Source organism: Brachyhypopomus gauderio, chromosome 3, assembly GCF_052324685.1.
Source record: "Brachyhypopomus gauderio isolate BG-103 chromosome 3, BGAUD_0.2, whole genome shotgun sequence".
NCBI lineage: Eukaryota > Metazoa > Chordata > Actinopteri > Gymnotiformes > Hypopomidae > Brachyhypopomus > Brachyhypopomus gauderio.
In genome coordinates, this window is record NC_135213.1 from 5532703 (window position 1) to 5546951 (window position 14249).

A 14249-nucleotide genomic window follows, 5' to 3' on the forward strand; every position below is an offset into this window, starting at 1 on the left:
CCTTTTAGTGTTTTTTGTCTTTAGTTTGTTACACTCACATCACGCTTGAATGTCTTGAACATATATCAATCGAAACATTACTTGGTAGCAACTAATACACTGATAATAAATACCACTTTGCATTTATACAGTATGAATTACACTGTATTGTCATTGCATTATGATACTTCCCCTGGCTATATCTCCAATAGCCTACATTGACTTTGATCCATTCAAAGGAACTGGTCAAATGTTCGAGTACAGATCAGCACACCAGGACTATATACTTCACACCGCCTTCCAAATTATTATGCAAATTATATTTCCCCTGATTTTTCTAAATGGTCGATGCAAATGAGCCAGTATAATAAGTCATCACCCATTAGAGTTTAATTTTATTGAACAAATCTCCCAATTATAACAGTATATTCTTCAAAAATAAAAAAAGCTCAAAAGGGGAAGATGGTGGTCACACCTCATGAGTTTCTCTCCTTTTATGCCCATAGCAGCCAATGACACAGAGGTATTCTTTGCAGCATGAGATGGTGTATTGTCATGCATGAAGATGATTTTGCTCCGGAAGGCATGGTTCTTCTTTTTGTACCATGGAAGAAAGTGGTCAGTCAGAAACTCTATATACTTTGCCGAGGTCATTTTCACACCTTCAGGGACCCTAAAGGAGCCTACCAGCTCTCTCCCCATCATTCCGGCCCAAAACATGACTCCACCACCTCCTTGCTGACGTCACAGCCTTGTTGGGACCTGGTGTCCATCCACCAACCATCCACTACTCCATTCTTCTGGACCATCCAGGGGTGCCATGACACTCAGCAGTAAACAAAACTGTTTGGAAATTAGTCTTCATGTATGTCTGTGCCCACTGCAACCGTTTCTGCTTTTGAGCACTGGTTAGGGGGCCCAATAGTAGGTTTACACACCACAAGCCTTTGAAGGATCCTACACCTTGAGGTTCGCCACACTCCAGAGGCACCAGCAGCTTCAAATACTTGTTTGCTGGTTTGTAATGGCATTTCAGCAACTGCTCTCCTAATCCGATGAACTTGCCTGGCAGAACCCTTCCTCATTCTGCCTTTATCTGCACAAACCCATCTGTGAATCAGCCACAAATCTCATCACAGTGCGGTGATCACGCTTACGTTTTCATGAAACATCTAATGTTTTCATACCTTGCATTGCACTATTTAACGCTTTTCAGCAGCAGAGAGATCCTTTTTCTTTCCCATGTTGCTTGAAACCTGTGGCCTGCTTAATAATGTGGAACATCATTCTTAAGTGGTTTTCCTTTAATTGGGCTCATATTATCACAGGTGTCTGAGATTGATTTCAGTGATCCAAATAGCCCTGAGACACAATACCATCCGTGAGTTTAATTGAGAAACAAAAAAAATTATCTATGACACTTCTATCCAATTTGCATAATAATTTGGAACGTGGTGTATAGTGTTTCTGAGTGAGAATAATGCTGCAAACCTGATGGTAGTGATAGCACACCAAGGCTTTCTGAAGCACTGAAGTCTTTTTCCTAACTGTATTGAAAAAAGATTCATTACTCAGAGCTTCATAACACAGTGGACATTAGCGACATCTGGTGGCCACACCTGAACGTGTTGTGCATTTAGTGGACGAGGGGCTTTAAAAAAAACGGAGTGTCTATTTGCACCCGGGTACAAGTAGCATTTGCCACACAGCGAGGCTATTTTCACCCCTTAATTAAAAAAAAAGAAAGCGAACCCATCCGCGCATGTCTACCAATGAATGCGCGGGAGCGAAAAGGCGCAAATTCAAAGGAACCGAAACGGAGACAGCAGGAAACGGTAAGCAGAATTTGGTTAATAGTTATGTATAAAGGTCCATCACTCAATTTAACTTTACATTTTAAGATATATATTTAAGAAATAGTGTGAGAATTATTATCCAACGAACACTGATATATTTTTGAGCTAATAGGAGCATAATAGTGGCGAACGTAAAGTGTTACCGGGTGGGGGGTGTAAAATGGACACAGCGAGAAAAAAAGAGACAGATTTCAAGTGTGCAGAAACAGTCTAAATGGTCGTTTGAACTAACCTAGTGAAAACCGGGACATTAAATGATTTTTATTTTTTGCCGGGACCGAATATTAAAAAGAAGGAAAACCGGGACAAACCGGGACAGCGACGTGAAAACCGGGACAGGTGGCAACACTAACTGGCGCTACAGAGCTTGGAGGCGGACACAAACGCTGAGGAGATTATTATTAAGAGGAATGATCATGATCAAAGTCGTTCAAACAGGCAGGGGTCATAACGGGTGAGCCATCCAGGTTTGACAAATAAACAGGCATGACGATACTAAGAATTAAACTAAGACACCGAACGAACACTTTAAACCAAACACGGGGTAAACGCATACAAACTAGAAAATCAGGCTACAGAAAACACAGACGACTGAGCAACGAAATGAGTAGAACTCACAGACCAGGAAGCGTAGAACACTGAACAAAGAGCATGAATAACGAGCACAACACGACCAAAGAGCATGAATAACAAGAGCACAAACTAACCAAATAGAACAAAACAACCAATAACCGATAAGTGAAACACTGGGACTATAAATACACAGAACTAAACTAGACACACAGGTGAAGACACTGATGACACGGGCGTGTCAGACGAGGGGAAACCATGGAGACAGACACGCAGGGAACAACACAGACACGAGGACAGGAACCCGAAGTGACAGAGAGGGGGGCGTAGCCCTACGTGACAGTCGCATTGCTATCTTACAAAAACAATTTTGTCCAGTGTATTTTTTGAGTTTTGTGTAAAATTATATAATTTTGTCTTTTTGTTCTCTATTTTTGTGTTGTTTCAGTACATACAAAGGACATGAATGTGTATAACAAAAGATGTACAGTCCTTTTGAATTAAGGTTTTTGCATGACAGAGTCAATATGCCAGACTTATAATGTAATGACTATTTTATATAAGCTAATATTTGTGTTTTCTCCCAAGAAGGAAGAAAAGCTAAAGAACATTTGTGAAGGATACTCCTTCGACAGTTGTGAGGAATTCCAGAGAGCACTGAGATTATGGAGTGAAGAGGGCTACCATCCAATGCACAAAATAAAAATTTATTTAAACATGATGTAAATAATAAAAACCCCAATTTATTTCTTTAAAAAATGTACAAACCATCCAGAAAAAATGAATTAAAAAGTCAAATCTGTCTTCTGCATTCTGTGAAATTAAATAAAATTAAAGAGGCTGATAATGTACTGGCAGGAAGAATATTTGTATACATCATACTGTAACGCTGGCGACTGGGTGAAGGACGAGACACAGAATCCTGTTCGCTACAGACGTTACTTTATTTGTCTTTCTTTACACATATAGCGCAGACAGTGCACGTTTAACACTCATATAGAGACACGTAGACTCAAACAACGACGAGCACAAGACACTGCGCGAACGCACATTAAATAGACAAACTACATAAACCCTACGTGATGACGAGACGAGCCACAGGTAAAACAAATTATCACAGGACGCAACCGCACCCACGGAGATCCACTGACGCAGACGACGTAAACACACGCCCAAAGGGAGGGGTCGGGGACCGTAACGTGACACATACAATGTGGTGTACATATCAGGGTGCTACAGACAGATATTAACTTGTGTTACATTTTGTTTTAACATTATTTATCACTGGCAGTGTATATTACATGTAGTATTTACCATGTGATTACTGCCATTAGCGGTAAGCGACTTAGGATAATTAAATTGCTATTTAAATTCTAAGCATGGTAAAGAAAAAGACTCACAAGTGAAAAACAAAATTCAAACAGGTCTACCCCATAACCCCAAAAAAAAGTATCTTCACTTCTTGTAAAATAATTTGTAAGTAAAATGGAACACAAAGAAATAGTACTAATCTTTGATAAATCAAAATGTTGGGTGCAAATAGTACACACTGCTACGTATAGCCGGGTGCAAATAGCACACACTGCTGCATATACCCGGGTGCAAATAGCACACACTGCTATGTACACCCGGGTGCAAATAGCACACACTGCTGCATATACCCGGGTGCAAATAGCACACACTGCTATGTTCACCCGGGTGCAAATAGCACACACTGCTGCATATACTCGGGTGCAAATAACACATACTGCTGCATATACCCCGGTGCAAATAGCATCTGCCTTAAAAAAAAAGGGAATTACAGCTCTTAAAACTGTTAAAACCAAAAGCTCTTAAAACCAGTACATTAACATGACATTTGAGGTTTAAATAAATAAAAAAAACAACTGATGAAACAAATGGCAGGATACTTTGAAGTCTGGATAATTTAATGTAATATATTAAAAGACATTACACTGTAATATATTTTGAATTAATATATAACTCAGAATGTATCTTTATAAGGCACACTGGAGAAACTTATACACTTATAACTAATTGCTCATTGTTGCTTGTTTCCCTTCACCATGTTATAGATTATATTATTCACTTATAAAACTATATTATTGTAATATTGGGTCCGTTGTTCCGTGGGTAGCGTGGTCGTGGATAAAGGAAAGACAAGCACACAAACGAGCTCTTTCTTAATGCTTTTTATCTCCTGCTCGGATAACAGAACTGACATCTCCGTGTTCGTTTCCCGCTCTCCCTCTCGACCCATCAACCCCAGCGCTCACAGGGGAGAGCAATCAAATACAGCCTCTTAACGGCTGTGAATGCACATACATCAAAAGAGGATTTACAAAATTTAAAACAAAATGATTTGAAAATAATAAAATATTTTTCCATTCTTACATTATTCACTATTATTCACATCCTACCAAGCTGGGCTTGTATTACTAGTCCATTGCCTATTTTTCCATAGGTAAGGCTCATGTAGATTTGCTGCATGGGTTATATGAAGGAAAGAATTGTATGAAGGAACTTTATGGAGTGAAGGTGTTTGTGTAGGGGCAATGGTCACATTATTTAATGGATGTGGATATGCACATTTGTATAATTCAGTTTTTATTTAGGAATACATTTTTTTCCACTGTGCTGGGTTCAGTTGGTTTCTTTTTTTAGTCACAACTTCTCCAGCATTTGAAAATCTCCGTTCACATGGGACAAAAGAGGCCAGTGTGCATAAAAACTCCAGTGCGAGACGATAAAGGTGGGGATAAACATTTTTCTGTGATGCCCAGAATCTCAAGGGATCTTCAGTCCTTGGTAATAGTGGATCACTGAGGTACCTCTGAACCTCAACAGTGGCATCTGCAGTGGCATTTCTCACTCTCCTGGTTTCTACCACATGGCTGTCCAATAAATCCCACAGCCCTTCACATATAGCCATTTTCACGACAAAGTAACAACAAAGTGTCACAGGGAGTACCTGTGCTAGGTGTAGTACTGGATGAGGCAACTGTTGCTTCTACCTGTGGCTGACTGATGCCAGTGGAGGTAGATAGAGTGTTTTGTGGTTCTTGAATCCTTATTACATGTGCACATTCTCCTGTTTTACAGCAGCTTGAGCATTAGACTGGCTACAGAATCCCAGTTTTATATCATGGATCTAAAAGAGTGTCTTCAGTGTGACTATAAGCAGCATCGACTGGTTCTCTTTGCTGGTACAATCTCTGCAGCATGGCAAAAGTGCTGTTCCAGCAGGCCTAAATAATCTTTAGTGTAGGCCTACCCATTTTCCCTTGCATTTGGAACAGTGTTTCTTTGGCAGTTGTGCTGGATCTGAAATATCTAGCGATCTTTCTGGCCTTTGATCTGATGTCCTCCAATCCAGGCGTTTTATCCATGCCTTTCTTTACAATCAAATTCATAACATGTGCAATGTAGATTGTGTGACGCATTTTTTAAATTCCTGCGCATGCCACCATATTAGGGGCTGCATGTGTCACAAGACATCTCACCTTCTTCTCAATGCCCCACTCTGCCATCACAGCTGTCTTCACCTCAGCCAAGTTCTCTGCAGAATGAGACTTTGGGAATTTACCCACTCCCAGCAGAAATGTTGATAGCTCATCATTCTCAACGGCCAACTATGCATCCATATGTATAGATGTCCACATGTCAGATGTAAGACTCACAGCTGTGGCTTTCTGCACCTCTTCTTTGGGCTTTTCTTTTGTCTTTGTGTACTTAGCTTCCTCCATACTTTTCAATGCTTTTCTTGATGGAATGACATAAGTAGGATCCAAGATACCTACAAACCAGACATATGAACAAGTCACTAAGTTGCAAGTAACAAGTAAGTCTCAAGTCAATACAATCAAGTCTCAAGTCAAGTCCCAAGTTTTAAACTTCAAGTCCTAGTCAAGTCACCAGATGTAATTTCAATATTTAACACAATTGATGCAGTTGATTAGTAGTATATTAAGTCGGATTAGTCAGACTAATCAGCCGCCCAACACCCCCCCCCCCCCCCTCGCCTCAGTGACTGGAACTATCTGAAGCCTCCGTGAATCACGTGACCATCAAGCGTTTTGAACTTCCGTTGTCGCGACTCTCTCTCTATACGGCTCTGAGTCGGACTCGAGTCCAAGTCATGTGACTCGAGTCCACACGTCTGCTGTAAACCCCCTAAATCCACCATCATCCACTATTGTGAAAGGCTGTGAATCCTTAACAATCATATTCACCAATGCACTGTCAATCATTTGTTGTCTTGTCCCTGAAAAAAATATAGGGATATGTTACATGCGTGTATTTTGTACAATTACCGGTAGTACTGTGATTCAGTAAAATTGGGCTTACGGTGTGTATACCAATCTAGAAAGGAAGGTGACATTTACAAAATAATGCACAGGATTCACAAGAAAGAAATAATGAATGGCTTTACATGAATGAGAGTAAACTGTATATATATAATATAATAATATATAATAAATATGTAAACTGATTTTAAAAAAGAGTAGGCAATACCTTGGGTACTTGACTGACTTGTACGGCTTTGGCAAGGGATGTTTTCATGTTTTGCTTGAAAAGGTCTTCGCATTGAGGTGTTATTGTTGTAAGCTAACTGCTGAGAGCAGACAAGGCACTACACCTGAAGCAAAATATCCAAGTTTGGAATGGAATGAATACAGTAATTGTAACATTTAAACATGGTGAGCGTCTGTGTATTTAAATTATTTCAAAATGTGTTTTGTCATAAGACAATGCTTTTACTGGTTGTAAGACATGATGACACACATTGAACTATGAAGAAAGTGCAATATATACATATATACTCATATGTATACACAATATACATATATACACAGTACAAGCCACAAGTTTGGACACACCTTCATTCGATGTGTTTTCTTTATTTTTTATTTCCATGACTATTTACATGGTAGATCCTCACTGAAGGCATTAAAACTATGAAGACCCTTTGCTCTGATTACTGATTACTTTGCACACTCTTGGAATTCTCTCAAGCTGTTACTATAACTACAACCTGACCCTCTACAGCTGGGTTTAGATCTGTTACTATATTTACAACCTGACACTCTACAACTGGGGTTAAAGCTGTTACTATAACTACAACCTGACCCTCTACAGCTGGGTTTAGATCTGTTACTATATTTACAACCTGACACTCTACAACTGGGGTTAAAGCTGTTACTATAACTACAACCTGACCCTCTACAGCTGGGTTTAGATCTGTTACTATATTTACAACCTGACACTCTACAACTGGGGTTAAAGCTGTTACTATAACTACAACATCAGCTGGGGTTAGAGCTGTAACTATAACCTGACACTCTACAACCACAGTTAGAGCTGTTACTATATCTACAACCTGACCCCCTGAATCTAGTATGTGCATCTTGTACATAGCAAACAATTGTCCAGGAATACGCACAAGTTTTGCCTCGGTCCACCATCTAGTGGTGACAATGTGCTGTAACATCAAATTCAGCACCTCAGCTGTGTCTTCAGTCCTTCATGAGCAGAATGAGGTGTGTTGCACTGGGTGAGGGAGCAGTACTCCTCTAGATCATATTGGTAATACTACTATAAAACATCTCCAAATATACAAGTAAAAATACAATCATGGAGACTTTAATCCCAGATTGTATTAATAGGCTTTCAATGAGAAAAAAACAAATAATATTACAAAATACAAAACAAAATCACAAAAAAATATTACAAAACCATCATACAGAACAGAAACAATATTACAGAAAAATATTACAGAACAATATAACAGAACAGTACCTTATGCTAAGCTACATTCACATTAAAGGAGAAAACTTTAAGAACCTCCATTCACTTCACCACATGAGACAAGTGCCTCCGTCTCTCCATCACACCACACCTGCATGTTAACTGTGCCCGTCTTAGAAGAAATTTTTACTGGACACAATCTGGACACAATACCAATGTCCCTGGATCACCAGGAACAGCCATGAAACTTCTAAAATAACTTGAGCATAACATTTAAAAATAATCAGAAGGAAACTAAAGAAACTAACCCTTACCACAATTCAAATGAATTCAAATTAATAAAGCAAAATGTAGCATTCCAGAAGATGTAAAAGCACTTATTCATTAAACTCTGCCTTTTGTCACCTCAGTGTAAATAATAAACATTATAACACCATCTAGGTTAAAAAAAAAAAAAACGTTGCATATATTTGCAAAAACAGATTGAAAAAGTGGAGATGTTTTATAATTTCACTGCAAATGTCTTCATAAGGAAGTGAACTTGGGGGCCGTGTCACAATAAATAATGATATGAAAATGGGGTGAAGTTCCCAGAAACACTGTTAGACTATTAGACAATGTCTGTTTGAAAAGCACAAGACATGTTTTTTCTTTTTTTATGATGCAAATAGGCACTCAAGTTATGCAATAAAGGTTCTTGAAGCAGTTTTGTAACATTCTTCACACAAGCTCACCTGGGAAGGTAAATGTGCCATATTTGTCAACTGTGATTTTCACCTCAATGGAAATGTATCGTCCGTATTTACCCATCTGTGCAGTGAGAACACACATACACTAGTGATTACTAGGGGGCTGTGGTACACACATGCCCAGAGCGGTGGGCAGCCCTAGCCTGGCACCCAGGGAGCATTTGGGGTTAGGTGCCTTCCTCAAGGGCACTTCAGTCATGGCCTCAGGCCTGGGAACCGAACAGACAACACTCCAGTCACCAGTTCCCTAACCACCAGACCATGACAGCCTTAGGAAATGAAAGAATATGAATGTAGGTGTTGTGAGCTTTAAACAGCTCTAGAAAGAGATCCAGACATGTGAAGTGAAGGCAGAAGTGTGAAAAGGTCATGTAAAGGTAACTGTCACGTGGTCCTGCCTCCCCCCTGTCAGTCATGTCTTTTGTTTTGTTCTGTGTTTGAGTGTCTTTTATTTTGAAATTCCTAGTTGTCTCCATTTTCACACACCTTCCTTGTTCTCTGCCCCTCATTATTGCTTTCAGGTGTGTCTTGTGTCCCTTGTTTAGTTGGTGTATTTAAGTCCTGTGTTTGGTCTTTAGTGTTGTGGGTTATTGTACGTTGTCAGTAGTAAGCTGTAAGTTGAATGGTCTAGTCATGAGTAGTGATGGGCAGACGAGGCCTCATGGGTGTATGCAGTGGCGGACTTAGCAATTTGGGGGTTCAAGGCGAATTTAGCTAGGGGGCCCATCAACATTAATATGCGAGAAATAAGTTAGCTAGTCAGGGGCCCCTACAGTGGGCTGCAGTGGGAGAGGCCCAAGGCAGTTGCCTAGCCACGCCTGTATGCAAAGACTGCCTCTGGGTGTATGGCACATTTCCCCAAACTGTGTCTACACGGTGTTGAAACAGTGTTGCTGTATCACTTAGTGTTGCAACATCTACTGGATGTAAAGAGTCATTGCAGGCAACTTCAATAAAAATGGGAAACGGACTGAACAAGGTTCATTCACAAGTTTTTATTTAGAAACATCAGCTGCTTTAAAATATTTGGGCTCAGGCGATTGCACCGTTTACATACAATTTCTCCTGCTTTTGAAAAGACCCTTTCACAGGGCACTGATGATGACGGCGTACATAGATATTTCATTGCCAGTTTATATAAAGTAGGGTAATGAAGTCTTTGTGTTTCCCAGTATTTTAATGGATCCTGTGATCTTGGTGTGTTCGCCTCAGAGATGTACCTTTGTACCTCAATAACTGAATTAGTGGTGACATTTGATTTGGACTGGCTCTCCTTGACGTCCATGTCCAGCTGCTGCCACAGGTTGTCATCTGATGAATAAATTTAATGCATCTACATTACTAATTACGTATTTCTAATCACATGGAATGATTTGCAAGAATAATAAAATACAAATAAACACAATTAACAATCATGAAATACCTGAACTGGGAGCAGACGTTTGAGTTGAAGGTCCAGCTTGGTCATCTTCCATTTGTGTTGGTACAGCCTTTCTCATTTCTGCTGCGCACTCTGATTTTAATGGTTTCACTGCTTCATTGGCTTTTGACGCACTTAAGAATGCCATCGTCTTGAACCGAGGGTCCAGCAGTGTTGGTATTGTCATTACACTTAATGACTCCAGGTTGCACAGTGTTTCTAGTAGTCTTCTTTTAAGGTTTTCCACAAGATTAATAGCAATTTCCGTGGTTACATTTAATGCATTTCGTTGCAGTGAGTGGTGCAACATTTTAAGCATTGGGATTACTTTTGATCCAGACACTCTTTTTTCCTCAGAGAGCTTCACTGTTGCTTGATTAAATGGAGCAAGCACATGGTGTGTCTCCTCTATGATTTTGTAATCATCTGTAGTTAGCTGAGGTATATCACTTTTTAAAGAGGCCAGGGATACCAACACCGACTCCTTCTGTTCCACAATGCGTTCCAGCATTATATATGTGCTGTTCCATCTAGTTGACACCTCAGTCATTCATTTCTTCACTGGTCCTCCCATCTGTAGCTGAACTTGTGCCAGCTTCTCTTTTGCTGTAGTACTGGTTCTAAAGTATGTTACTATCTGCCTTGCTTTATTTCGGACATCAGTGAGTGTCTCAATTTGGTCGCATGATTTTCGAACTGTTAAATTTAAAGAATGCGCTATGCAAATCGTGTGCCTGATTTGGAGCTTTTTGACACATGAAGCACCGCACTTCACACAACCCTGACACACTTAGAGGGCAAGGATACATATGTTAGAATGCTGTTCATTGACTATAGTTCGGCATTCAACACGGTTGTTCCATGCAAGCTCGTAGAAAAGCTCATCACCCTCGGACTGACACCCACCCTCTGCAGCTGAGTGCTGAACTTTCTCACGGACAGACCGCAGACTGTCAGAGTTGGCAGCCGCACATCAGGCACAAAAATAATAAACACAGGGGTTCCCCAGGGCTGTGTGCTAAGCCCCCTTCTGTACACACTCTTCACATATGACTGTGTGGCCTCCCAGAACAACACCAGCATCATAAAGTTTGCTGATGATACGACAGTCATTGGACTGATCACAGGAGGGGAAGAAACGGCTTACAGGAGGGAAGTGGCTGACCTGGTGACCTGGTGTCACAACAACAACCTTTCCCTGAATACTGACAAGACCAAAGAAATGGTTATTGATCCCAGGAGAAAGCAGGAGCCACACTCACCCCTGTACATCGGTGAGACTGAGGTCGAGAGGGTGAAAACCTTCAAGTTCCTCGGTATCCACATCAGTGAGGATCTCACCTGGTCTCACAACACACACACCATTATCAGAAAGTCCCAGCAGCGCCTGTATTTTCTGAGAAGGCTGAGGAAGTTTGGCATGCCATCTACAATTCTCAGCACCTTCTACAGAAGCACCATCCAGAGTGTCCTTAGCAGCTCCATCGAGGTCTGGTATGGAAACTGCACTGTGCAGGACAGGAAGGCTCTCCAGTGGGTAATCAAAACTGCACAGTCCATTTCAGGAACTACTTTCACACCCTTACAGGACATCTATCACTCCAGAGTAATCAAGAGATCATGCAACATAATCAAGGACAGTACACACCCACAGCCAGTGGCGGACTTAGCAATTTGGGGGCTCAACGCGAATTTAGCTAGGGGGCCCATCAACATTAATATGCGAGAAATAAGTTTCAGATATAACACCATTGTATGTCAAAATGGAAAATATTTATTTTTTAAAATAGTTAAAAAAGGAAACTTAAGCTTTCAATGCTAATTGTACTTTTTATATGTGCAATCAATAAACATATCTTTAAATAAAATATACGTCCGAAGGCCAAAAAAAAAAAGTAAAGCAGTGTGACTGAGAGCGTTTGTGTGAGTGAGTCAGTATTTTTTATCTAGAATTGTAACTGAACTTAATGAGGAGAGAGAGGTCTGAGTGAGTAATGAAGAGTGTAACTGTGTGTGTGTGTGTGTGTGTGTGTGTGTGTGTGTGTGTGTGTGGCACCGGTTTTCATGCATCAGGGTCGGGGATGTGTACCATCTGTAGAGATCTAGAACAGAAAAATAAATGCAAACACATTACAGTTAACACTTTTTTGTAATATGATACACAGTATGCACAACCATTCAATTTGCTTGAGATGATAATGATTAAATGATTAATTATCAAGCAGGGCTCAAGTAGTCACAGGAATGCACTGCAAAATCATTACTTCACTTCTTGTCCCTGTATCTGTGCTGTCCTCCTCTCTCTCTTCCTTCTCTCTCTCTCTGTTTCTATACCTCTTCTTCTGCTGTCTCTCCCTGGAATGTCCATGTGTCTGGCCTTACTGTCACTATCTTCCTGCTTCTTTTTTCCTGTTTATTTCTCTTCTTATGAACACTGAACAGGTGGCAGTTTCTTCTCAAACAAATTTGAGCTTTCTCACTTTGGCCTCTGCAAACCTGCTTATAACTGCATCCATATCAATGGATTGTTGGACCTCATGCTCAATTGAGATGGTTGCAAGGGCAGACAGCCTGTCATGGGCCATTGTAGATCGCATGTATGTTTTCAGGCGTTTCAAGGTAGAAAAGCTTCTCTCACCTGAAGCAACAGTGACAGGAAGAGTAAGGATATGTCTTAGGGCTATGCTGACATTTGGATAAATGTCTAAGACATTCTCCTTGTAAATGTAGTCTAACATTTGAAGTGGAGATGTGATGTGTGGAGGGAAGGACCGGACAGCTCCTTTGAGCTCCATCTTCAGGTCCTCTGCATCCACATCTCCTATTGCTTCCTCCAGTTGTCTGCAGCAATCATCAAGCTTCCCTCTCTGAATGGTGCTTCTCAATAGGTCAGATGAGTAAAGGAACCCATAAAGGTCAAAGAAGACCTGCATGTTAGAGAATCGTTCCATCACTCTACCGCCGAGATGGACTTCACCCCAGTCGCCTAGGCTCGGCAGTCCTCTCCAGGAACATCGAGGACGTGCTACGTCGGGCCTGACCAGCCACAACAAACCACGCAAATCAGCTAAGTAGAACTTACTTCCCTAACTACCAAACCATTGAGACTGTGTCTGTTAGCCATGGCAGGTATAAGAATAACAGGGCGATATGTTTTAAAAATCTAATTAAAATTAAATTAAATAATCAACATGAAGTGAGCAGCAATATTAAGCTAAGGCTAGGACTTTTAAACATTAGATCGCTTGCATCAAAAGCTGTGATAGTAAACGAAATAATCTCAGATAACAGACTAAATGCACTCTGTTTAACAGAAACATGGGCTAGAGTAGGCGAATATGTAAGTTTTAATGAAGCAGCTCCTCCTGGATACAGTTATGTTCATCAGCCCCGTATCACAGGGCGTGGAGGTGGAGTAGCCACAATATATGACACAGACATAGGTATTACTGTAAAACCAACCACCTCTATTAACTCATTCGAGGCTTTGATAGGTGAAATAGGCAATAATCTTATAGGCAATAAAACAAAGCTTAAATTAGTGACCATCTATCGACCGCCGGGTCCCTACTCAGAATTTCTTCAGGAATTTGCTGAGTTTCTTTCGGAACTAGTCTTAACCATCGAGAGATTTGTAATTGTGGGTGATTTCAACATTCATTATGAAAATGAATCAGACCCACTGAAAATTGCGTTCGACTCCATACTAGATTCAGTAGGTATAGCCCAAAATGTGACAGGGCCTACCCACCGCTGTAAACACACCTTAGACTTAATACTTACTTACGGATTAAACATAGAACATCTGGCAGTCATCCCCCAAAATGACGCCATTTCAGATCATTTCTTACTAATATATGAAATTACTTTATACAATGTACATCAGATGCGCCATACAAAAACCACGCGCACTATTACATCCGACAC